The sequence below is a fragment of the Kogia breviceps genome, chromosome 17 (assembly GCF_026419965.1).
Source record: "Kogia breviceps isolate mKogBre1 chromosome 17, mKogBre1 haplotype 1, whole genome shotgun sequence".
NCBI lineage: Eukaryota > Metazoa > Chordata > Mammalia > Artiodactyla > Physeteridae > Kogia > Kogia breviceps.
This window is the reverse complement of record NC_081326.1, coordinates 70,502,101-70,524,993: the sequence shown is the minus strand read 5'-3', so window position 1 is coordinate 70,524,993 and position 22,893 is coordinate 70,502,101.

Below are 22,893 nucleotides of genomic sequence, written 5' to 3'. Positions count from 1 at the left end.
TCTCATTGGTTGTTTTGTCCATCCCTTTGTAGTTACCTCACGTTCAAGTTTCCTTAAAGAATCCTAGGGCTTCCCTGGTGGCGCAGTGGTTGAGAGTCCGCCTGCCGATGCAGGAGACCCGGACCGGGGCACGAACCCGCATCCCCTGCATCGGCAGGCGGACCCCCAACCACTGTGCCACCAGGGAAGCCCTCCTTCTCCTTCTTCTTGATGTACTGTTGATTTACAATGTTGTGTAAGTGGACAGCAAAGTGATTCAGTTCTACATACATATTTTTCTATTCTTTTTCAGATTCTTTTCCCTTATAGGTTATTAGAAGATATTCAGTAGACTTCCTTGTGCTATACAGTAAGTCCTTTTTGGTTATCTATTTTATATATAGTAGTGTGTATATATTTAATATTTTTTTATTTTTAAATGGTGCATAGTATTGTTTTCTCTGACTCTTATAGAGCTTTTGGAAATCTAATGTGGTAATAAACATGTGAATCTTTCCATGAGAATACACCGAATTGTGTGTTATAAGCTACTAGCGTTATTCTCTTCCTCGTGACATGAATGACAGCAGCGATTGTGGGTAATTTGTGTGTCTGAGCCTTTTGCTCAGGGGAAGGAACATGCAAACGGCCGGGAGAAACACAAGTGGAAAATAGGACACGGATGAAATAAATCTTTCATGAAAATGCAGAAGGGTCGTTAGGACAGAGCCTTCGGCTGCCTGGCTGGCTAACTTCCTAGACAGAATTCCTCCGCTCCTGAGAACAGACAGCGCGTTGTGACAGAAATGAGAATCATGTCTTTCTGAAGGAATATTGTTGTATTCAGGCAGAAAGGGCAGACGGCAGAGGGCAGAAGTACAGAGGGTAAGTTGAAATTGGAGGACAGAGTTTAAAGGAAGGCTTATGGGCATTTTTAAAAACAAAAGTAGGACATGACTTAAAACATTAAAAGAAGAAAGCATCATCTAAATTTATGCCTACAGCATGATTACAACTGTATATAAAAAAGCAATGCATAGGAAAAAAGTCCATGAGCAAATTCACCATATGTTGTTAAGAATGGATGCTTGGATTATTGTTAATTGCAGTGACCAACATTTACTGAGAATTTATCTATTCGAGATACAATCCACATGTTAGCTTGGAACAACCCAGCTAAGTTTCATATTCCATCTCACAGGCGAGGAAGTTAACATTTGGAAAGATTTTTGTTGTTGCTGTGTCTTGTCTTTCATCTTTCATGTTATAAGCAGGTGTTAGGGTTTAATTTTAAAAATTTGACTAATGCATGTGTGATGAATCATAATTATTTCAACTTGCCTTAAGGTTTATCAAACTGAACAAATCATGAGAACACATTTTTCCTGGTTGTCGATCCTCATCACTGACTTCCTCCCACCATAACGTTGGGAGATTTTTCTTTCCCCTTTGCCTTTCTCCACATTCTTTTTCAACTCTTGCTGTTCTTGGAACCCAACCCATTCATCTATTCCCCCGGCCAGATCCGCATCCTCTCCATTCTGTGACTTTTAACTCATAAGCTGCAGAAGCCATTCCTGGAGCAACCCTACATGTTATCTGCAGATTCTGTTCCTAGCAAGAGGCTCAGTGAGGCAGAAAAATGGAGGCATTGTCACCTTCTCTCAGCGGCCATCATGGATCCCAACATGGAGCTTTGTCCAGTCAGGTTCTCTGCAACCTTTGTAAAAGGCTCTCCCCCAGATTTTCTGTGGGTTTAGCTCAGAGAATATGCACCACCTCGTTCTCGGTCTCTTGCTCTTCTCCAGCGCAGTCCCCTCTTTCACCTCTCCTCCATATACCGCAGGCCACCCTCACCGGAGTCTCTGACTGCAGGAAAGGGTGAATCAATCAATGTCACTTTAAAATCATAATAGTCAATATTTTTAAAGTAGTGACAAACACTGTTTTGAATATTTTACACATAATATTTAATTTAATTCTTTTAACTATTCGAAGAGGTAGGCACCTTTATCATTCCCATTGACCAAGGAGGAAACTTGGCACAGAGAATTTAATTAACTCACCCAAGGTAAGACAGTTGGTAAGTGGTGGTGCTTTTATATACGTTCAAATATATGGAATTTAACTCCAATATAAACATTTTCTTAACTGATAAGCAGTGAGAGGAAGGTATCTAGGAAGGAAGAAACAAACCCTGCCAAGCCCCACCTTCCCAACAACCAAATGTCAAGGTCAAGCTTGGTGAGCCTGAGTGACAGCAAAACATCCTAAACATCACGTGGCTGTGGGCCATCAGTGAGAATCTTATTGCAAAAACGTTAACAATACTAATATTCCTATAATTTCAATTACTAAGTTATCCTTTAATTGTTGATTTCTAACTTAATCATATTGACGTCACAAAAAATGGTCTGCATGCTACTGATTCTTTGGCCGGTAGTCTTTTTTTTTTTTTTCCAGTAGTCATTTTTGTCCAAGTGTTTTAGTAAAGAATGTATGTTCTCTGCTTAGATTCAGGCTCTATGTAAGTCCTATAAAACAAGTCTGTGGATATACATAAAATCAAATGAGCAATCCCTGCCTGGGACCTCATGCGCTTCTTGAATGACGCATTCTTCTCTTTCATCAATTTGGAAATTCACAGCCCTGGAGACCATCTCAGGCCCACTCTCTCTAACCCCTCCCACTCTGCTCCTGCTTGAACTCCTGTAAGATATACGTTGGATTTGCTCATTTTCGTTCCCACATCTCCTGACCTCTCTTTTATATTTTCCCCGTGTTGTTTTCCTGTGTTGCATTCTGGGTAAATACATGCAATTCCATGTTCTAGTTTCCTCATTATTTCTTCAGTTGTGCACATTTGGGCTGTCTAATTTGTCCATTGTGATTCTAATTGCAATGACTATATTTTTCATTTCTGCAAGTGCTGTTTGGTTCTTTTAGAAAAATGACTGGCTTTTTCAGATAAGATCTCAATTCTGTCTCACTTGTTTAGTCATTCATAATTTGAAATTTTAAAAATATATTTATTTTTAATCTATATCAATAATATTATCTTAAAGTCTGGGGAGTCTAAATAGCTTGCTTGTTTGCTTGCTCTGTATTCTGCTACTGTCACGCTCACTGGCTAGATCCTCTTGTGTTTTATAATTTTAATTTTGAGCTCGTTCATTCTGATTTCATTTCTGTGAATCCTGAATGAACTGGATTGAGAGTACGCCTTCCAGAGAAGATTTGAGGACCAGTATGCCATGTGTTTCTGGGGCCTTACAAGTCTCCAACTGTATTTGTGATAATATTTAAAGGTTGGGAATCTTGGCCTCTGTACACAGTTGGGGTCTTGAACCCCGTTGTAGCAGAACTGTGTTAGCACATGACAGATGCTCTTTGGATGTATGTATATTGACTGTGAAAAGGAATGAGGAAAAAAAAGAACGAAACCAGTGCATTATTTTCATGCTTTCTTTGAAAAAATTGCCAAAATCAAGCAAGCATTTTTTTTAAATTAAGAAAAATGAAATGAAATCCTGGTTCTTCCAGGGGGCATGTCTTTACAGGCTTTTAAGTGCTGCAGTTTGATAATTCCTGAATCATTACTGACTGAATCAGAATTTATGTATTCCTCTGACTAATCATAAAACATTGGGACTAAATAGGAGCTCACAGATCCTGCAGGCCACCTGCCTCAGGGCATAATTTAGGGTCACACTGCTTCCCCAAGGCTGAGCATTTGCCAGTTGCTCTAAGGAAAGGATTTGCATTGTTCATAGTGTGTATCCAATTGGAAAAAGAAATACGTGAACAGGAAAAAAAGTTTGAACTTCAAATTGGCCTTAGCCAGTGAAATGCTGTATCTCAGATGACTGATAAAAGCATCCTGACAACACATTTTGCTGTGTTTTCTCCCCAAGGGCCTTTCTGTGGAAGGCCTCTTCCCTCCCAAAATGTGGCCATAGTTCTAAAGTAGCACATGACGTTATTGAACAGCCCACCGGTCTCAAGGTTAGGGATTTCAAAGGATTTAGCTTTGATTTACCCCCCAAACAGGACATTTCAATGACTCTAGAAATGTTATTTGATTTTATTAATATTTGCTGGTTCTAGGGGTACAGACCAAAACCTAACCCCAGGGCACAAGTGGCTTCTGTTTTCACCTCTCTGTTATCCAAGAGCACTTATTATCGGGCAAGTCCCGGGATCACTGGGACATGACAGCCCTGGAAGCTGGCAAAAATTGTGACCCCCCCATCTGAATCTCCTGGTTTCTACCTGCTCCTGATTCTTTGTTTGGAAGCACCATTTCCCTAAACAAGTCACTCTCTGGGGTCTAATGACTCAGCCATAACCAAACAAATATGAGACTTCCTTTAGTATCCATTAAGCATTTCCTTGCTTGAGCGATTGTTTTCACAACTATGTCCACGATGGGCTCCCATCCAGTCCTCAGAGAGCAGCTCATATAAGAAGGATCCATTGTCCTGTGGTCTTGTGTTTAAAGAAGATGCCCATACTGGGGTTTGGGGCATGAGGAAGTCAGTCAAGATACATAAGAACCTTTTATTTAACTGTAGAGAGACGATGGATGGATGGGTGAACAAGTGGTGCTGATAACAGGGCCAGAGCCATTGCAGCCGAAAATACTCTGCAGGCTTCCAGCTTGTTCTGCTAACACAGAAAAACATTTTGAAATGTTCTCCCAGGAATTAAGATAGAACCCAAACTGACCTTGGGTTATCAGGGCCTGGGATCATGCCCCTTGATCTTGCACTGGCTGTGTGACCTGCAAGAGATAACTTGACTTTTCTGAGCTTCAGTTCCCTTACCTGGGAAATGAGGCAACTCAAACCCGAAGATCTCAAAAATCAACTCAAACATTGAAGTTCTGGGATTCTGGTTTCGTCATTTGACCATTGGAGAGACGGAGCCTTGAGAACTAAAATGTCTTGCCCACAGTGACGAGGTCAGGAAGTTACAGCACTGAGGCCAGAGGTCAGGTCCCCTTACCTCCCTACCCCCATTTCCAGGACCCTCCCGTCACCTCCCACTCCCCTGCAAACACAAGGAGGAATTTCATCACACTCTGCAGTCAAGGACGAGTTGGGAGACTTTGGGCTCTCAGGTCTCCGAGTCCTCGTTTTCACATATTTGTCTGTTTCTTCTACTGTTTACTTTTGTCAAACTGTCTATAAAATGTTCGCGCTTTGGGCAAGCCCTTTCTCTCTGGAAGGGAAATGGAACGGTATGACTCTTCCTTTCTTCACAATTAAACTGCTGCCAGGACCGTGGATTGATCACCTGCCTAGGTCCACCTGGGGCTCCAGTGACATCACTCTTGGACTGTGAGATGGGATGGGTGGAGTTCCCTCCTTCCCTTCCCTTTCAGAATCAGCCTGAGCTCAAACTACATTCCCACCCGTGCAGTCGGCATTGATAAAATATCTTCTCTCTTGGTGGCTGGATCAAGGGCTGGTAGCATTAAAATACACTGGCCATTCGATACAAAAGCTATAGGAGCTCGGGTGCGTCAGGAAGAAGGTTTAGGATCTGGGTTCCAGCCCCATTTGCTAAGGACTGTGTGCAGGTCATTTCATATCCGTGACTTTACACATCATACCTGCAAAAATAGAAATGTAAAGTGAATGATCTCGAGGGTTCTATCATGGTCTGAAACAGGGTTTCTTTTTTTTTTGCGGTATGCGGGCCTCTCACTGTTGTGGCCTCTCCCGTTGCGGAGCACAGGCTCCGGACGCGCAGGCCTAGCGGCCACGGCTCACGGGCTTTGTTGCTCCGTGGCATGTGGGATCTTCACGGACCAGGGCACGAACCCGTGTCTCCTGCATCGGCAGGCGGATTCTCAACCACTGCGCCACCAGGGAAGCCCAGAAACAGGGTTTCTTAATCTTGGCACTACTGATAATTCTTTGGCTGGATAATTCTCTGTTGCAGGACTGTTCTCTATGCATTGTAGGACGTTCAGCATCTTCCCTGGCCTCTGCCCACTTCATGCCAGGAGCACTGGAAATTTTGATAACCAAAGATGTCTCTAGACTTGGCCAAATGTCCCTGGAGGACAAAATCTGCCCCATTGCCAACCAGTGATCTAAAGAAGCATCGAGTTATAATTTGTGTGGTCCCCCAACTACTCTGTCATTTGGGGATATAAATTAAAAGAAGAACAGTCCCCCCATTCTTCTTTCACCAGTTTTGCCAGAATTTTATGTGGAGGATTGGAAAGCACTTTCAGAAATTTATTGCCTGGGATCTGGAAAATATGACGCCCTTACCTACTTTAGATAACACCTGGATGAATCTTGTATTGATTAGTTCAAAGTAGTCTTGTCAGAGATGAAGCCAAAGGGGCAGAACACAGAAGAGATAAATCAGAAACTGCACAAGATGGAAGAAATGCTACTTGGGAGTGCGTTTCTCTACCCCAAGATGCTCTCCCCCCCGGGGCTTTGCTCACACCCTCTGGATGGGCACCTCCCAAACCTAAATGCCAGCTGCCAAAATGCTGTGCGCTGTTGAAGGCTCATCTCGTGTGCCAACTTGTTCCATGAAGCCTCCAACGGACGCTGTTTGCAGAGGCCATTTTAAGTACTCCTGTGTCTCAGGTAAATTGTTTGCGTTTCCTCACAGCCAGCTTTCGTTATGATCCCATCTGAGGGCCAGGCTGTCTCCGGCCACATCCCTGCTCATTGCGGAGTCCTGTCCTCACTCAGAAAGGCCCTGCCTCTACTTTCTCAGATAGGTGCCCCTTCCGGGATCTAATGGTCTGTCCCCTGCCTCATGGCACTGCCTTCCTGGGTCATCTCCTCCTCTCCATCCTGGCCATGCTGCAGTCTGTCCCCTACTCTCAGCAGAGTGACAGGGGTCTTCCTGACACCACCTGTCAATCCTCCCCTGACACTGAGCAGCTCACACAAGCCCTGGACTCTGTGGCCCAATTCCAGGTCATTTCACCTCGCCCCTGTCACCAACCCGACCTCCGACATTTGTACACACAGCAACCTTTCTTGGACAGCTCTTCTTACCTTGTTTAATGGGAGAACACCTACCTGTTTGTCATGAGTCAGCCCAACGTCACCTCCACTGTGAAGCCTTCCTGGGTTTCACCACCTCCCCAAACCCAGATGAACATGGTGCTTCCCTTCCCTGTGCCTTCCCGAGCAGGTCTATCAATGTGTCCCCCTGCCAGTGGGTCTGTCCTCCCACTGTGGTACCCTCAGACTGGAGTGCTGGCCCTCCTTCCACCCTTCGTTTGGTTAATTCTCCAGCAAATTCTAAACCTGCACTACAGGTTTACTCCTCAGGGAAGCCAGTCCTGACCTGTGCATCCCCACGAGACAGTAAGTTCCTTTGCACTGCACTATATGGATTCTAAATATGAAATAGCTGTCTCCGTTAGAATTTAACCTCTAGGATGGCAAGGACAGGGTTGATTTTGATCATTATAGCAATTTTTGTAGTACTTTATGATGCATCATAGGTGCTCAATAAATAGTTGCTGAATGAGCACGTCTACCGAGCTCTCCGTTGGGTCCATTCTTCCTGGTGGGCTGTGAGCTTTGTGGGGCAGGGGCTGTGCCCATTTGTCTTGTGACCTCAGCACCTAGAACAGTGGTTGGCAATTAGTGACTGCTTACTAATTCATCAATATCATAATTTTAATTGTCACCAGCATGTATTAAATGAGGCATATATTACACCCATTTCACAGGTGAGGCAACTGAGGCTTCGAAGGTTCGAGTTACATGCCCCGTTCCCATCCCAAAGCCCCTGCTCTTAACTATTGCTTCACCAAGGCTCTCAGCTAATGACATAAATAAAGAAAATGCACAGAACCTCTGATACAAGTGACTGGAAACAGGGGTTCATTGGTTAAAGGAAAAGAATAAAGTGGCAGATAATAAAAAGGATATGACTACATACCTTAAACGTTTTATTTCACATTATACAAATATATAAATATAAACTGTAATGTAAGTATACGTGTATTTACCAACTGTGGTTCAGACCAAGGCTGCTTCTTTGAGGCTCTTTGCTAGCGTTCTGCTTTGTCTTTCTCACATAAATGACCTGCATGAAGTATCTTCTACTGTTTCCATTTTTTCTTCCTTTAGAGAGAAGAGAGAATTTAAGGCACTTGAGCTACAATCTCAATGCAGACATCTTCTAGATTTTCTTGTTCCCACTTCCATTTTTTTTCTAGTTACAATGACCACACGTAATAGTCCAGCAATTTTTAAAGCAATATATGTACATTATTTCTTGAAGTCTTTGCAAGGTGCAAACTTTTTCATTGTAGTTCTCTTAGAAACAACATTATCTCTTTCTGCCTTAATATGTCTTTGGTTTGCAAAAAAGTTTTCCAAAAAGTACGGGATTCTTAGCACATGGCAGACCAGTTGAGAGGAGTAAAGCATCCTAGTTGAGTATTAAAGTTAATTCTGCTGACAGCTTCAGTCAAGAATGTTTTACAGGGGATGGGATTATACTGGTTAACCAGACAGGCAGCTAAGTAGAGCGAGTTTAGGAGAGCTTTTGCTGTAAATGTTTCCAAGACTCAGTTAAATAGAATTGAGGAGTATTAACCATTTCGGGTAGTGACAATCTCTGAGCACTTAGGCTCAGAGGAGCTTGAGAAAGATGCTTGAGCAGAAAACAGAACAGAAAAATGACTCTTCCCTTCACCTTCTGGATCTTTCGGTCTTTATCGTTCATCATGGAGCTGTATCGCCAGCTTACCCTTCTCCACACAGAATGTCTCCCTCGTCTCATCCTGCTGTGCTGAGTCAAGACCTGTGCTTCACCTGTAGTCACCTTCATACAGCCAGTCTTCGGTTTCCAATGACGGCAGAAGAGAGAAATGCAGCCACGTGCTTCCCTAGGGGTCCACCTCAAATTGATAGGGGACGTCACCGCCTTTGGCCAAGCATGTTGCTTTGGGGACGAGTGCAGGGGGTAGTAAGGAGAGAAAAGGACAGCAGCCCACACAGGCCAAGATGCTGAATCAACATTAGCCAGAGAAAACCCTGATGTGGAGGAAGCTAAGTCACAAAGTAAACCATAGGGGTGGGGAAGGGGGTATTATTCTCCTGTTACCTAAGAGGCAACGAGCTCCAAACTCAGAGTGTTTATCAGCAATAACACTAGCCACGGAGAGAGCAAAAGGGATGAACCCCACAGGAGAAATGTGAGGGGTCCAGCCTGGTCCCCAAGATTGAAGACCACTGGTGAACAGGACATGCAGTTACCATTTCTGAGCAGGAAACCTGTTTCTGGTCAGCTTCTCCGCTCGTGCGAAGGAAGTTACTGTACGTGCGATGTGTGGGTATATCCACCAACCTTACAGTCCTGCAGTGCGGTGAGGTCGGACTCATCCATGAGTGCTGAGGACCTTGGACAGAATCCTGGCTGCGGGGAAACAGCCTCGCAGTAGACTGAGCTTCAGGGCTGCCTTCTCTGCCTCGGGCAAAACATTTCTACAGGCCCAGTGTTTCCCAAGAGCAGCAGGAGACAGATGTGCTCACAGAGGGTGACACCCTTGTAGATGAGCTCGAAAGGTCAGCTCAGGACAGGCACCAGCCTAAGCTGGAAAAGCCCTGTCGCTTTTCCTCAAAGATGGTGTTAATTTTTTTTTCTCTTCAATTTTGAGATAATCGCAGATTTACCTGCAGTTGTATGAAATAATACAGAGAGATCCCTGTGTGCCCCGTTTCCAGTTTCCCTCAAGGATAACTTCTTGCCAAACGAGAGTGCACTATCACAGCCAGGCTGTTGACATTGATTCAATCCCTGACCTTATTCAGATCTCCCCAGTGTTACGTCTACTCATGTGCGTAATAGTGCTGTGTCATTTTAGCACCCGTGTACGCCGTGTATCCGCCACCGCAGTGAACAGACAGAACGGCCATCACCGCCAGAATCCCTCCTGCTGCCCTCTTTTAATCACACGCATTTCCATTCTCTCTACCCCACAACTACTAATCTGTTCTCCATCTCTGTAATTTTGTCGTTTAACAAATGTTATATAAGTGGAATCAACTAGTATGTCACTTTCTGAGATTGGCCTTTTTTTTACTCAGCGTAATTCTCCGGAGATTCATGAAGGTGGTTGCGTTGATCAATAGCACATTCTTGTGTGCTACTGTGTAGTATTCCATGGTGCGGATGGACCACACTTTGTTCAACCCATCCCTCGTTCGAGGGCAAAACAGTCGCTTCCAGTTTGGGGCTGTTATGAACAAAACTGATAAAACATTTATGCGTAGGCTTTTGTGAGTGTACGTCTTTAGTTTTGTAGAATAAATGTTCAGAAGTGCAAGTACAGGGTTGTAGCATGCAAAACCCATGTGGGTGAGACCATGTCTCTGTTATTAACCGATGTATGTCCAGGGCCTATCTTAATGCCCAACACATAATCGAAAATCAATAAATAAAGGAATGGGCTGACTCTCAGTAATTTTTGGAGATTCATTTGTGGCTTCATATCCTCCAGAAAGTCTTCTGCACATCCCAGAAAATACCTTTCTCTCCTTAGCAATTCGGCTTCTGTATGAAATTATCATGTATGTCCCTGTCTCTACCAGACTGAGATCTCTTCAAGGGACAGAGATGTCGTGTTTGTCTTTGTCACCATAGCATTTAGCCCATGGTCTGTCCCATAAGACATTATCAGTAAGTAAACGCTGAATGAAAAATAAAATGAACTAGATTATCTGTTTTCACCTCAGACAGGCCTGCTTCCTCTGGAGCCATCAGGATCTCTCATGTATTTATCATTTTATAAACTGGGAAAGAAAGAACACAGACACTTCACGGAAGAGGCAAACACTTGAGTGGCAGGAAGATGCTTCTGCCTTCAAGGGCTATGTAATTCCTATCGTTGGTGCATTCATCTTTACGTGGCTCTCTATCATTTTCAAATAATGGCAGAAAGGGATAAAAGGAAAAACTGATATTAAAATCTATTGCCTTTTCCTCAAGGCTATCAAAGGGTGAAATAGATGGAGGTTATAGGTGTCAGTCACCCCTCTCCTCCTCATGCTTTCTAGAACATACTGTATAAAATAGAAGAAAACTGCGCCAAATAAATATTGCCACACATATTATTTTGCTAAGCTGGGTGACAGATGAAGCTTAGATGAGGGACAAAATAGGGGTAGACAAATATTCTCAGCCTACCAAACTCCAGATAATAGACCCGCAGAAAGGCTAATCTGAACTTTAGTCCTGGTGACAGAGAAATAGGAATAGAAGGAATATAGCCTTGGTTAGGACCACCAAATGGAGACCCCAAGTAGCCTGCTTACCACGAGGAGCCCGGAAGCATGAAAGGAGCCTGCAATGCAGAGTCAGAGAGAGAGAGAGAAAACAAGAGATCTCCTGCATAAGGCCAGGATTTCCAAGAGCTTCTAGCGAAAAAGATTCTGCTCACCAGCAAATAAAAAGAACAAGCAAGATTATCTATCTATGGGAGGGGAGAAAGGCTCCTAAGGTCCCAATTCATGTATGTTTGGGATTTCAGTTTACCCTTTGTTTGCACTTTGTGTTTCCCTTTGTTTATCCTTTGTTTACGTGGACTGGAGAACATAAGCTAAGAAATTAAGTAAAGTCATCTTGGGTTCATAGTACCCCTGGGTACCTGCCAGAAACAAATGAAAACGCTTTCTGCAACCCAGACCTCCAAGGATTCTTGAAGATAAAGTCTCTCAGAAGATGACCTCAAAATCCCAAACTGCAAAACACAGGAGGATATGCATCACCCCATGAGAGTGGGTCACAGAAACAGTACCAGAATTAGACTCCCTAGAACTACAGTGAAATCATTAGTAACCTAAATTGTGTGTTTAAAATGTTGAAAGAAATAAAAGATGAGAAACATGAGAAAGGAATAACACACTACCAATAACATTTCAGGCATGTTTAAAAAGAACAGCTCAGGGGGCTTCCCTGGTGGCGCAGTGGTTGAGAGTCCGCCTGCCGATGCAGGGGACACGGGTTCGTGCCCCGGTCCGGGAAGATCCCACATGCCGCGGAGCGGCTGGGCCCGTGAGCCATGGCCGCTGCGCCTGCGCGTCCGGAGCCTGTGCTCCGCGACGGGAGAGGCCACAGCAGTGAGAGGCCCGCGTACTACAAAAAAAAAAAAAAAAAAAAAAAAAAAAAAAAGAACAGCTCAAACCTCTAAGGAAGAAAATATGATCATTAAAATTACAAAGTATTTTAGACAATGTGAAGAGCAGTGGATTAGGCATAGTTCAGGGGTTAAAACAGGAATTTGACAGATGGAGATGAAGAAATTAATAAGAGTGTGGAACAGACATGGATGTAAATGTGAAGGAGAATTAGAAGGAAAGCAGAGTAGAATGAAAAACTCTAGCCTAATCTAGATATTACAGGAATTTTAAGAAGTAAAGGACAATGGAGGAAAATATTCTTTAAAAAGAATTGGTGATGAAATTCACAAATCATCAGATTTAGGTAGTCGACTTGATGGAAGAGAAATCCAACCTTAGATTCTTTAGAGTCAAATCGCTATACATCAAGGATAAAGAGAAAAATCTTAAAGATAACCGGAAAAAAAAAATCAGATTACAAAAAAGGAATAGCAGTTTGACTCATAGTTTTCTCTATGGGAGCTGGAAGCGAGTGAAAAAAAGTCTGTCCAAAGTGCTGAAATAAAATAGTTACTACTGTATCATTTTATACCAGCCATACTAGTATTCCAAAGCGAAGGTGAGATGAACAAACTACCGCTGAAAGAAATGTGGAAACGTTAACTCATGAAGAAAAAACTGATCTCAGAAAGAAGGCCTAAGAAGTGACAAAGAATGGTGATGAGAGGAACGTATAAGTCTGTGGGCAGATCTACGTCAACACTGATTATACAAAACAACACTAACAGCAGTTAATAGTGGCTTGAAAAAACAAGGTGGAACTGAAATATCCAAAATTTAAAAAAATATGGAAGGAGATGAACTGATTCTTGGATTGTGTGATAGAATACCAGATACATGATTAAATTGATATGGTTTTACTTTATTATGTAAATCGAATTTTTAAGAGTAATGGCTAAAAGAAAGCAAATATAGTACAAACATTTTAAAGCAGTAGAAAGAATAAAAAATTAATAGTAAAAATATTATTTTAATAGAAAATAAAGCAAGAAATAGGGAAAAAATTAACAGAAAAGCAAGTCAAGCAGAAAGCAAAATACAATAGTAGAAATAAATCCAAATATTTATATACATATAGATATCATTTATATACATAATGCCAGTAAAAGATAAAATAATAGAAATATATTCAGCTATATCAGTAATCAGGACTTCCCGGGTGGCGCAGTGGTTGAGAATCCGCCTGCCAATGCAGGAGACACGGGTTCGAGCCCTGGCCAGGAAGACCCCACATGCCACGGAGCAACTGAGCCCATGAGCCACAACTACTGAGCCTTCTCTCTGGAGCCCGCGAGCCACAACTACTGAGCCCACGTGCCGCAACTACTGAAGCCCACGCGCCTAAAGCCCGTGCTCCGTAACAGGAGAAGCCACCGCAATGAGAAGGCTGCGCACCGCAATGAAGAGTAGCCCCCACTCGCTGCAACTAGAGGAAGCCTGTGTGCAGCAACTGAGACCCAACGCAGCCAAAAATATAAAAATAAAATAAAGTAAAAAATTAAAAAAATATGTATATCAGTAACCACAAAAATGTATTCGATTATTCACTCGTACTTTCTCAACATACTTCCTGTTAAGAGCCTACTATGTGATTGGCCTTACTCTAATAATGGACAAAGCTGACAAGTTATTAAAAATTTCCAGATAGAATGAAAAAGCAAGACTAGCAATCAGTATTATAACAGAGGCTGATCTAAAAGATAACAACACCTGAAGTAAAAAAAAGGAAAGGGATGGACAAAGCTGTAAAAGGTAAACAAAAACCAAGGGAATGCTATTGCTAAAGTGATATCTAACAAAAGAGACTTTTAGGTAAAGTATCAGTAGAGAGGCATTATTATACGGCATTAAAGAGTTTAACTTAGCAGGATGTTATAACAATTCTAAACTTATGTGCACTTGGCAATCTAACTTTAAAATATATAAAACAGAATTGACAGACTTACAAAACACATGTACAAGTGTGAAATAAATAGTGTGAAATTTTAACACTTTCTTAATGATATTCAAGGTGAAAAAATTAAACAAGAATATAGAAGATTTATATAACACAGTTTATGAAATGATGTACTGGACATGGAAAGAAACCTTATATCCAAAAATGAGAGACTATACGCTACTTTTAAAATTTACAGGGAACATTTATGAATATTCACAATCCATGAGACTACAAAGAAAACCTCAACATATTTCAAAAGTTATTTAGCAAGCATCATTTTTTATAATTTTGATTTAATTAATGTATAAATTAAAATAATGATACATTTGAAAATTTAATACAGTTTCTAGATAACAAATGAGTCAAAGAATAAAATATAAGAGAACTAAGAAAATACTTAGGACTAAGAGGTGATTTAAATATTGCATACGATTGATATGAATATAAAATTGTGCTTAGAAGAAAATTCATTTATTCATTCATTCAGTACATTGTTAGCATGGGTCTATGCTTTTCTAAGACTGCTCAAAGCAGTTAAGATTCATTAGTGAACAAAGCAGAGAAAAATTCTGTCCCCCTAGGGTTTTCATTTTGGGGGACACAAATGGCATTTATCATGGAAGAATATTCATCATTAATATTTCTTCAGGTCATTACATACAGATTAAATATCTCATTTTCAAAAGCCTGTGTAATATTACCTGATACGTACACGCGTAATATTGTTTCAGTTGATTAAAATGTTTGCTGTACTCTAAGGGGTTCATATCTACAAAGCCCCTCTCTGGAGCCCCTCTTCGTAGAAGATTTCACCTCCCACTGGCATGAGGTTTATCCATATGCCTTATTTTTGCTGATTGAATGAGTGGGAGTTATTTATGCCACATGCAAGCAGAACCTTCCAAGGTCATCAGGTGGTTCCGTGACTGGTGTTTTATTTTCGCCTCAGCCCACCAAATCACAGCTGAAAGCTGCTCCTTCAGCCTGGATCCTGGAATAAGAGGTGGGGCAGAGCTGTATCTTACTGCCATGGACAGGAATATGCACAAAATCTTTGTAGTTGGAAGCTACTAGGATTTCTGTGATCATCTGTTACTGTATCATAACCTACTGAAAACTGACTGACACTAGATATAGCAAAAGATATTCAGCTATTTCGTTATGATAAACTTTTATCCATTTTCTACACTTCAAAAAATTGTGGCTTTTTAAAGATATAAATACATGGTTAAGATATAAATATGTTTTCAAGATATATATACCTGTACATATACATATACAACCATATTGAATATGTACATATATATTTCCTTTAGGAGGCTAATTTTAGGCACATTTTCTTGTAGTTATAAACATAGTGAAGGGAAGGAGTCTAAGGTTAAATGAGAGTTCTACTTCTGCCATTTTCTTGCTGTGTAACATTATTTAAGATACTAGGCAAACAAAAAAAAGATACTTGGTTTCTCTGGCCCCTCAGTTTTTCTACTCGTAAAATCCAAATGGGAATAATTATCATCATCGTAATAAACAACCTCCTTCATGAAGAGGCTTTGTGGGTTAAATGAGAGACTATGCAATACAAGCCATTTGAAACTACTGATTCAGTTGTCAGTTATTGGAGCTTCTTTCCCAAATCAGACTAAGTGGAGCTCTGTAAATGCTGGAAGAATTGACCACGTCTTTGACAGAAATCTTCCTGTGAAATCGTAACGCTTATAATTCTTAAAGGTGATGTTTCTGTCACGGGGAAGGCCTAGGTCTTCTGAGGAAACTTGAACAGTTGGTTAATTCCTCTGCACTCCTATAAAACATTCTGCTAGTTGACACTAGGGATTAAGTGCCTTCTGATTAGGTTAATGTGGGCAAGGCATTTGGATTTATTTCAAGCATGGATAACAGGCGGAAGCTGGGCAAGATCGCTCAATAATTCATCAGTGTTTTACATGAAGGATTTGGAAAAGCACAGGACCTACTTAACTGTACTTTTTAATAATAAAACAAAGTAATCCAGACACACAAAAATATTAGGGAAAAAAAAATTCAGCCAAGGACAAAAGGTGAGCTTTTTCACTAATTGTAAGTTATATTGTAGTTGTTTCCAAGTAATTCCAAATAAGGATTTTTTTCATCTTACTATTATATATAAGCAATTAAAATTAACCAGCATGAGAGGCATATGCTTTATTAATGCTAGAGGAAAGGTGTGAAACACTGCATTGCTGCAAACTTCTGTGCATATAAATGTTGGGGGGTGGGAGGGATCATCGTCAATATCTAGAAGCCCCCATCGATTTCTGCTTCCTTTTAAATAGTCTCTCACTTTCCATTCCAAAAAATAGTAACCATGTCCCTCGGATGCATTCTGCTAATGTCTTATCTGCTCGAGTTCTGCACCAGTGACAAAAAAAACCCAATTACATCTTAAAACTGTGTGTGTGTGTGTGTGTGTGTGTGTGTGTGTGTGTGAGATGATTCATGTCACTGGGCATACGTTTTTCGTATCACTTCTTTCACTTTTAAAGGTACTGAACAACATTTAGTTTTGTTTTTTTTTTTCCTAATTTTTCACAGAAATAGACTCACTCCTGCTTTTCTAAATCTGCATGGTATATTGGCAGAGGGCAGGAAGCTGGTGGGCACCAAAGGGAAGAGATCTTAGAAGGGCAGTGAGAAACATATTTTGTATCTTATCCAGATAAATATGCAAAACTTCTAATGTTTGTGGGAAAGGCAGGGGATCACCATTGAAATCCACCACTGTCCTTCCACGTGGCTTAGAGGGTCTTCAGTGGCACAGGAAGTGCACGAGGAGCTGTGCTAAGACCCAGGCAGGAGCTGTGAAAGTATGCCTTTAACCTCTGCCTCCTTCCTGCTGACCTCTTGATGACTGTCCTCAGCGTAAGGAAAGAAGCTTTATTGAATAGTAAATGTTTCCTTACCCTCTACATTTTTGCCAAAGAGAATTAGTCTTTTTGCTCCCCTCCCTGTCCATATGTACTTTAAAAAAAAAAATGTATTTATTTATTATTTATTTTTGGCTGCATTGGGTCTTCGTTGCTGCACGCAGGCTTTCTCTAGTTGCGGTGCGTGGGCCTCTCATTGTGGTGGCTTCTCTTGTTGTGGAGCACGGGCTCTAGGCACGCGAGCTTCAGTAGTTGCAACACACGGGCTCAGTAGTTGTGGCTCGCAGGCTCTAGAGCTCAGGCTCAGTAGCCGTGGCACACGGGTTTATTTGCTCCGCGGCATGTGGGATCTTCCCAGACCAGGGCTCGAACCTGTGTCCGCTGCACTGGCAGGCGGATTCTTAGCCACTGTGCCACCAGGGAAGCCCCACATGTACTTTTATGCCTTCTTATATTGATGAATGTGAATCTCTCAGTCTGGTTTCTAACCACTGCTCCAAAACCTATGTCCTCTCTCTGACTTTTAGAAATTCTTCATCTCTTCAGAAATTATTTATTTTGGAAGAAATACAAAACTAGAGTTTATTCATTACCAGACATCAAGATCTAATATGAAATTGTATTAGTTAAGAAACTATGTTAGGGCTTCCCTGGTGGCACAGTGGTTGAGAGTCTGCCTGCCGATGCAGGGGACGCGGGTTCGAGCCCCGGTCCAGGAAGATCCCACATGCCGCGGAGCGACTGGGCCCGTGAGCCATGGCCGCTGAGCCTGCGCGTCCGGAGCCTGTGCTCCGCAACGGGAGAGGCCACAGCAGTGAGAGGCCCGTGTACCGCAAAAAAAAAAAAAAAAAAAAAGGAAAGAAACTATGTTAACGGTAAATAAAACTGACCGTGGAACAGAAGTGAGATTCTAAAAACATAGCAACATGTGTACAGTTATCTGATTTACGATAAAAAATGACAGTTTATTGTAGTAAAGAAAGGATTACCTTAATTACTTATTCTTTAAGGTCTCATTCAATGCTGTCATCTCAGTGAATCTTCCCCCAGTCTAACATGATAAGACAGGGGTCCACAAACTTTGTTAATCCTAAATCTCATCTATCCAAAAAATTCTGTGAGTCTGTTTATATTTTGTAAATAAGTTCATTTGTATCGTTTTTTTAGATTTCACATATAAGTGATATAAAATGATATTTGTCTTTCTCTGACTTACTTCCTTGCAAGAATAGATACAGGTATATGTAGAACTGAATCACTTTGCTGTACACCTGAAACTAACACAACACTGTTAATCAACTGGACTCCAATCTAAAATAAAAATTTTTTTAATTCTATTAATTCCCTTAATAGATGCATATTTATTTACTCCAAATCATATGTAACAAGTAGTATATATATGTATATATATACATATATATATATATATATAGGTTGAACAGTATGAAATTGTCAATGCTCAACCTTTTTGACCTATGAAAAGTGGCCATTTCATTTAGTTCAACCTAATATGCTATAATAATGCTCAAAATGGAAATGGAAAATGGATGATGTAAATAAGAAATAAATAATGTTTTAAAAATAATGTCCTTTTACTTTATTTTTTCCTAGCACAGGGATACATTTTCTTCACTGAAGCATATTATTATTAATAATGTTCTGCACAATTAGATGTTAAATGTTTTCCTAACTGTGATGGCATTATGCTCTTTTTAGCTAGTATCTCAAGGCTCACTATACACTTGATTTATCATTAAGACTAGTGGCTTTTCAATCCATATTTCAAATAACTGGGCCATTTTCTCACTGGTTCCTTTTTGGTCATTGTTATCATTATGTTCAAGTTATGATTTCTTGGCAGGGATTTGTTTTTACATCATTTATCCATGATGTTGAGTTACATTACTCAAAACGACATATAATCTGTGAATCCTCTTTGTAGGCACACAAAATGAAATACATTGGAATAACCTGTAAGCAAATAAATGAGTGGGTGCAACCTTTTATTTGGACACGCCTCGAGGCTTGCGAGGCTTCCTTGACCAGGGACTGAACCCGGACCCTGGCAGTGAAAGAGCCGAGTCCTAACCACTGACCGCCAAGGAATTCCCCATGGGTGACACTTTTAAGTTCGCTAAGCGGAAGACCTGTGCCCTGTCTCTATAATACTGCTACCATTTGATATAAGAACCAAGTCAAAGGCTCAGTGTGAGTCTGTGTATTAAATCTATGTAAACCTTAATTTACTTTTAACTCATCCATTAAAAGTAAGTCTTTTAAAACCCAATGGATTATAGTGTCCTTCAAAAACTACTAATTTAATAGGAATCACAAGCTTCAGAGTCAGAGAGACCTGAGATCAACTCTACATATACTCATCAGCTGGATGGTAACTTACTGAAATTTTCTGGGCGTCAGTTTCTTCCTTAGTGAACTGGGAAAATCTTGTTGAAAGAGACCTCTTTGGGGAATCTGTTCAGCTCGTAGCTTCTTATCCAACGACTGTTTCTCCTGCTGTTCATGAAGCAGACACGTTTATACTCCATGAGCTTTCCTCCCAGGCCAGAACTGATTGAACAGGCAGGTCCTAGCCCACACAGGGCTAATTAGATCTCTTTCCCTGGAATTTACAACGGGAACATTGTGTCCGGAAACCATGTAGTTGGATGCATATGCCTACTCAGAGTTAAGGTCATTTCACGTTTGGGCTACGAGGCCACTTACTCGCCACGTGCACAGAGAAACCTGAAACGCAGGTTTGCAGAGTGAGATGAAGCGGACACAAGGAGTGAGGCAGGGGTGCGACGTGCAGGTAAATGAGCTCTCCAGATCAAGTTGAACAACAATTCTGTGGCCCTCTTACCTTACTATTTGCCTGCTTAGCTTTTCGGGGAAAATGATAATTTCTCTAAATGGACTTAACTAGATAAATGTCAGAAATGAAAGACTGAAAAGCTTTCATGGGAAGAGGCAGAAAATACAAAATGATATTTTGCCTCTGTCCAAAAATCTCATCATAAGGTACTTCGCCTGCAAGACTATAATTACAGCAGAGTATACCCTGAGTTGCAGCAAGCCATTAAAAAAGCAATTATTGCCAGCAGCTCTCGTTCTCAGGCTGAAAGTTGAATGGGAAATTTAATAGTGTTATGAAATTTTTTTCCTCTGCTAAACTAGTTCTAAGAGATGGTATACACTGAATGTGTGTTTATTTTTTAAAGACAAGCTTATCTAAACTGAGTTTTTCATAATTGTGTTATGCTGGTTACACATGAAATGGAAAAGGAGGAAGGGTGCGTTGGAAAGTAAGCCCTCGAGTGTCTAAATTATTTGCACCTCTGCTTGGCTTCAGGCCTTTTTTGCATCATCCAGAGATGCCCCATAGCACTCAGCATTGCACAGAGGGGTTGCAGAGGCTCTGTTATCGATTAGTATCGAGATGTTATAAAACTCGAAATAATGACCAGAGAGCATTGCGTGAAGGGATGTGTGGCTTCTGATGCACGCAGGAATCTCTGAGTGTGTGTGCAAAGTCTCCATACGTGACAGGGTCTCATGAGAATACCATTGCTTCACCATGAACTCTGTGCAATAGTGATGCTAGAAGTATTGTTTGTGTTACTCATAAGTATTGCTTATGTTACGTGGGAATCCTTGCGACATTCATAAAGCATGCTAATTTTAAAGATGAGGAAAATTAAACGGAGAGAGGATAATTAAGTTGTTTAAAGCCATAACATAAGTAGATGGTAGAGTAGGGATCCAGCCCAGGGCTAGTCTGCTGTGAAGCCCAGGGTCTTAACCACTCTGCTCTCCAGCCTTTTAGCCATATAATATTATATTATTATCTGAGTGAATGTATAGGATACCTCACTGAGTCCTAATGTTTGTGAGAACAATAAGTGTTTAAATTGGAAAACTGTAAATAAGGATTTATATAAATTCTTCCTTTTATGGTGCTTTTCTCTTTATTAACAGTGGTCCATGAGTTACACATTTGGATTAAATTTTTCTGTTAGTTAAAAAAAATCCAGTATGTTACACTAATGTTGAATGACACCATAGAAAATATGAGGGTACCTTTCCAGACTCCTTCATCTGGGAGTGACAAACTTAATGAAAAAGGGAATTAACTGGAAAGCTACTTGCTTGGTTCACATAATTTTAGGATGAGCCACAAGAACTCAAAAGGTTCCAAGGGTATCAGAGACCAGCATTGGAAACTCAGCACTGGACTCACCTTGTCTCTGTCCCTCTCTCAATTCTGTCTTTCCCTAAAAAGATAAATTGGTCATCAAATTGTCCAGGGATTCCTCCTTGAAGCTCCAAGGCTCCTGAAAACAAGAAAAGAAATTTCCTCAATGGTTGTAGTAGGAAAATCCCAAATAAAGACTCAGATTGGTCCTGAAATAATCCGAGAGAGGGAGAATAATATAAGAGGACTCCATCTGGACTTGTGCCCCTATCTGTGGTGATCAAAAGAAGTGATTTCTAATTACCAGAAAGAAAGAACACTTGTGTAGTGTGTACAATCTAGCTTTTGATCCCCCCCAGCACATTTACAGATACTTGTTAGCATGCATTAAATTCCCAAGATGCTCCCACCTAATAAAATGCAGCTACCCTGAGTATAGACAAAATTACTGCTTCCAAGACCATGTCCAGATGTTGCCCTCATCCCCAAGTCCAAATGGTTTTCCCTTCTCTCTCTAACTTGTTAGAGCTTAGAAAGATTTTGCAAGGGTTAGGCTTTTAAGATGACAAATATAACTATTTGCTTCCTGTAGTAAACGTGTCTGAGGTAAAAGAGAATAGTCAAAATAAGAATCCCATGGAGAAAAAGGAGAAAGAGGGAGTGAAATGCAGTGGCCACAATACTTCAATGCACAGAGATAGAAATGCTCATCCTTTGTTGTCTTGTCTGCAATAGACTCAGTTCCTCGTTCAGCCAACATGGCTGCCACAGGACCTGCCTACTGGGTGAAGTCTCTCATCTAGCATCATTTCTGGCCTTTTCTAGGAGGAGCAGTACTATGAGAATTCCCATTCTGAGGCTGAACCGAGCCTGGGGTTTCTTCTAGGGACTAGCAATCCAGGCCTTGGTGTATGATATTTGTTGTTTCTCTAGCCATAAATATCCCTTAAAATCCCAGTCAGCTATCTGACTGTTTCATTTTGTAAAGACTGTAGGCAACTATGTCTGGTCGTTATCTTTGAAGCAGGACCTTTTACCCTTCTGATCGCTTATCAACAGACCTGGCGTTCTGGCCATCCTCCTTGGCCTCTGATTAATGGCTCTGTCTTGACTCTTGCCTCAGAGAAAAGTGAGAGGCAGGGTAGGGTGATAAGGCAAAGCTAATCCTCATCCCTCCCCACAAGTGGATCCAAGTTCCTCCTGCCATAGGGGAATTGTTGCCTTTGTCAGATGGAGGAGAAACTCATCTTCGGTCACATTTCTCACTGCCCTGATTTTGCTCCTACTGACTTTATCATGGGGTAGAAAACTTAGTGTTGCAATCCTACAGGATACCTGACTGTCTGACCTTTACCGTTTCGCATTGCTGAGGCCATCAAGAAAGTGTTTCTTATACAGAGGTGCATACAGTTTTCTTTCTGCTTTCAGATGGACCAATTTGTCTCCTCGTTGTGGAAGTTTACTGAAGCCAAAAAAACAGAGCCTACAACCCCCTATGCTGACAGTTTTCTACCCAGTCATTCAAGTTCCAGTTTTGGGGGGGGCACAAGATTGCGCTCCAAGATACTGCAAGAAACCTGTAACCAGATGCTGTGCTATCTTGCAACAGAATGTTTGCAGCATCCCTGCCGAGGGTAGAAGGAGGGAGGAGGATTCCCCTATGCTGTCTTGGACGAAGCCACTTGCACGATTTGG